A 5,028-nucleotide genomic window follows, 5' to 3' on the forward strand; every position below is an offset into this window, starting at 1 on the left:
AGGGGTCACCGGGTCTACGCCGGGCGCGCCCCAGGCCCGCGAGCGCCGGTAGCTGCACTTGAGGGTTCCGGTGTCCGGTCCGCCGGTGTCAGTGGCATCTTCACTCGAGGGGTGCGTTTGGAGGCCCCTGTGCTCTCAAACGAGTCAGCACGGGAATCCGGGGGTGCATTCACGGGTCTGTGCAGCTAGGTGGTCCCACGCCTGTCTGTGGGTCCGTGGGTCCCCGGGCGTGGGGTCCTCTCCTTTATGTATCTGTGTGTCTGCACATCCACGTGGCTGTGTGTGTGTGTTGTGTTGCGTGTTGTTAGAGCATTGTGCGGCTATGGGACAGTGTGTGTGTGTGTGTGTGTGTGTTAGGGTAACTGGGCGACTGTGCCACGGGTCCCCGTGGGGCGGTGTTGTGAAGCCGTGTAGCTGAGTTGGATGTCCCGGGGGACGTGATGTCCCTGGATGACCATGGGGGTGTCCACGTATGAGTGTGTGGAGGTTAGGGGATTGCCAGTGAGTGGGGAACTGTGTCGCGTGGCTGCGTCTCAGGGGACACTTGGGTGTCGCTGTGTGCGTTTGACGCGCTGAGTGACTATTCCTGGGGATGGGTCTACACTCTCTCCCCCCCCCCTCGCCCATTTCCTTTTCTCCTGTAACCCGGGCTGCCGGATGGGGAACGGGTGCTTCCTCCACCTCGCCAAAGCTCTGTCCTCTCCTCTCACTCCCTACCCCGTCCGCTCCAATTACCCCTGCCTCGGGGTCCCCTATCTGCACGGCCCCAGGTGGTCCCAGCTTGAGGTTCGGGCGCGAGGTGGCGCCGGGACGCGATCACTCGGCGCCGATGTCTCCCGCCAGGGGCTGCGCGTGCGCGTGGCCCAGAGGGGGGCGGGGCGGCGGGGGGGTCCCCCCTCCCCGCCAGAGGAGGTCTCGAGGGATGGATGGTTACCGAAGCGCGTGGGTTAAGTCTGGACCAGGGGGGTGGCCAAGGAGACCCCCTCGCCCGGATGGGCAGGGAGACGCGTCCCCAGCCCTACCTCCCAGCGCTTGCCGGGGACCGGGCCAGACCCCTGGCGGGCATACAGGGTTGTTTTCTCCCCTCCAGGGGAATCCCCGTCGCGCCCCCATCCCCACCCCAGGGCGCTTTATATAATTTTCTAAATATAAAAGCCCCAAGGCCAGGTGGGAGTCTCTGCTTTCAACTTTCAACCTGCATTCCCTTTTGGGGGGCTGTTTGGGAAGAGGAGAAAAGGGGTCCCACGTTGACACAGGGATGCATCCATACGCAACACTCAGGGATCCAAGCTCAGGTAAGATCACCCATCCTCACGCCCCGCCGTTCCCCGTGCTCACCCTGCCCTACACCCACTGCCAGTGCTCAGACGCAGCGCTCCCCCACCCCACGCCCGGGCACTGCCCTCCACCACACTGGCCTCCATCCCCACCTGTCACCTGGTGCACAGTCAGCAGCACACGCTCCTGACACGCTCTTACAGCTATCTGTTCACAGCCACACGTGTACAGAATTCTGCCCCCACACAGGTGCACACACAGCCACACACAGAGGCACGCAGACACTCGTAAACAGGCACCTGCGTTTGTGGGAGGGGGAGGAGCCAAGCCCATCGCGCCCTCCCCCCACCTCCACGTCCGAGCCAGGTCCCTGCAGGATCTGGAGAGCAAAGACCCCAGCTGTGGGCGCATTTGCGGGGAGGACAACCATGAGGGGGGAGCAGGAATGCGGGTGCTGTGTGTCACCGGGTGTGTGTGTGTGTGTGTGCCAGTGTATAAATAGTGGGAGGGGTTCTGTCCATGGGTTCATGTGCTCGTAAGTGTATACTTGTGTTCTGGAGTGTGTGTGTTATTGTGGCTGGTTGCACATGTGTTGTGTTTGGGCTGTGCATGACCTCGTGTGGGTCTGTGTGTCTCTGTGTGAGTCTGCATGAGTCTGTGTGTGTCCCCTCGGGTCTGGGTGTCTGTATCTGCTGGAGTCTGTGTGACGTGTGAGAATCTGTGTGTCTCCGTGTGGTGTGTTTCTGCGTGTCTTTGTGTCTCTTCGTGGCATGTTGTGTGTGTGTGTCTCTGTGTTGTGCCTGTACCAGCCCATACGTCATACCCCGTTACTTCTCAAGGCAGAGGACCTTAACATCCCCTTTTGGAGGCTCAATTTCTCATCTGTAAAATGGGAACACACAGGATGCCCCACAAGGTTGCGGGAGGGGTGGCAATGTCAGCCGTGCTTTCACAGGTCCTGGCCCCCTGGCTGTGTCCTCTATTCGCTGGGTACGGCCGCTGTGGAGTTCCCTGGTGGTCTCAGGCTTTGATCATCCCTCCCTGAGCTGCTCTCACTTTTGAAAGTGCTGCTGTGAATTCCACTCACATGTTTTAAGTTTGCTTTTTAATAACATGAGCGACTCATGAACATCTAAAGAGGATGCAAAAGTACCCAGAGTAAAAATCAAACCTTCCTCATCACCCCCACCCCGCTGGGACCCCCTACTCCAGAAAAGCCCTATTTCATCCAGCTTTGTCTGAGCAACTCCACATGTAACAGATACACATTCTTATAAAGGATACACATATATTCTTATAAAGGATATATGTATATTCTTTTTTAAAAAATCCCAAATGAGATCTTGAGTCTACTTGCTGAGTCTACAGCAATGGTTCTTAACTGGGGTGGTTCTGTCCCAGGGGATACTGAGTAATGTCCGGGGACACCTGTGATTGTCACACTGGGGGGCTCCTGGCATCCAGGGGGTGGGGGCCAGGGATGCTGCTCCACCCCACAGTGCCCAAGACGGCCCCACCAGGGATGGTCCATAATGCTGAGGGGGGAGGAGTCCTGCACTGCAGCATGCTTTCCCCTGTGCGTTTCTTGGAGGCGTCTCCATGTGGGGGTCCCTTGTTCTTTTGTGGAGCTCCATAGTATTCCAGCCTGTGCCCCCGGGTGGCACTGCTGAACTGGTCCCCACAGATGGACACGGTGGCTGGCTCCAAATTGTTGGCATTAGTGTTACAGGGTGACAGTCAACACCCTCATGCGTCCGTATCTGGGACAATCCCAGATACAGTCCGTATCTGAGCCTAAGAGTGAGTGACGGGGAGAGTACCTTTTTAAACTAAAATGAGCTAAACTGTGCGCCAAAGTGCCGGGAGCTAAATCATGCGGCCCCTTTCTGGGATGTTATACACACAGGTCCAATCCAGCAATTGCTTTGTTTAGAAAACACTAGGTGCGGTCCAAACACTGGCTGGTTTACCCACAACAGCCCAGAGGGGTAGAAACTATTACCGTCCCATTTCACAGAGCGGGAAGCTGAGGCACAGGGAGTTTTAGCTACTGGAGGGAGAAGACATAGACCCAGGCTGCAACCCTGCACTGCAACTGGCCTGCTTCGGACCTACTGTGTACACTGTAGGGACCACTCCTGCTAAACTGGATGATATATATATATATATATATATATATATGTAACGCTTCACTGATGTTTGTGAACTGGCACCTGCCACCACTAATATAGTAACTCAGTCTTCCCGCACGTTATCTTAAGGATTCCCATCTGCCCAGACTTCCAAAATGCGAGATGCGTCTATTGTTGCCATTTTACAGATGTGGAAACTGAGGTTCAGAGAGAGAGAGAGAGAGAAAGAGCGAGAGAGTCTGTGGTCTCCAAACTGTGCCTTCCAGAGTAACCTAAACTGCCTTGGGAAGGCTGCCCGTCGGGCAGGCGTGGGGGCAGTCTGGGGGTCACTGCCACCTGGGAGAATGCTCCGAAGCCAACGTGTACTTGGAAATGTCTGTGAATTGGGGATTCTGCCCTCCAGGTGTTCATGGCGTCTTTTTAAATAATAAAATATTGCTTTATGTTACGTCGGCATTTGGATTCCCAGACACCTGCCTCTCCCTTTCTTTCTGGGGTTTAAATGCCCCCCGTGGCTGCACAGTGGGTTTTTTTAAAAAACCATTTGTGAAGTGCTATCTGAATGACCGTCACCCACGTGCAGGGGGGAGCCGGCGGGACGGAGGGCATATGTGTCCTGGATGAATCCTGCTCACTTCTGGTCCAGCTCCAGGGCCCCAGGTCAGTAGCATCCGTTCCTGGGGCGTCAGTTTCCTCCCCTGTAACACGGGGAGAATAACAGAGTTGCTGGCGTCTTCCATGCCCCTGGGCATGGGGCAGCTGCCCGAAGTTGGCGAGAGGTTATCATTTGTACTCGGGACACACGGGGCAAAATGGCCAAGCTTTCTAAGAATGTCTCTGTGCATATTTGACGGAAGGTCAAGGCGCTGCTAAGTGCCAGTATTCTTATGCTGATCAACCGCATGGGGTGGGCACTGTTCGTCCACTTCACAGGGGAGGACACCAATGGGGGAGCATGCTGGTCTGCTAGGTGGCCCGAGGCCTCTGAGCGAGCCTGGGAGGATTCTTGGAGTGAACTGGGGGAGGGGTGAGGCTAGTTGTCAGCGGCAGGTCTGTGCCCATCTATTCCAGAGGGAGAACAACCAAGCTCGCAGAGTGTGGGCCCTGGGGCCAGGTAGCCGGGCTCCAAGCCACTCCGCATGCCTCAGTTTCTGGATCCATGAAATGGGCACACTGCGGGGGTGGGCAGTAGGAATTACCAGACACTCGGGAAGAGGCTGCGAGGTTTTATCTGGCCAGCCTGAGGTACTGCCTGGACACCTTACTCCTGGGGTACGGGGGCGACATATGGGGGAGGCCGAAGCCTCCCCCCCAACTCCCAGTTCCCCTTTGATGCTGGCTGAGGAGGAGACAGCAGATTTCTGGAGGCTCCCCTGTTGGTTGAGGCCCTTCTGGCCACGGAAGGGCAGTTGTAGCCAAGCTCCTCTGCTTGGGAACTGCAGCCCCTGTCTGGCTCTCGGGAGGAGCAGGGGGAGAGGATGCCGTGGGACCCCTTCTCCCGCCAAGCACCCCGGGTTGTACATCTTTAAGGGGAAAGAGGCGCGCTCGCGCGGGCCTCTGCACACGTCACTTCTTCGTTCTTTCCCAACCCCCCCACCCCCACCCCGCTCCTTTCTCC

This window comes from Neophocaena asiaeorientalis, unplaced genomic scaffold (assembly GCF_003031525.2).
Source record: "Neophocaena asiaeorientalis asiaeorientalis breed wild unplaced genomic scaffold, Neophocaena_asiaeorientalis_V1.1 scaffold469, whole genome shotgun sequence".
Lineage (NCBI taxonomy): Eukaryota > Metazoa > Chordata > Mammalia > Artiodactyla > Phocoenidae > Neophocaena > Neophocaena asiaeorientalis.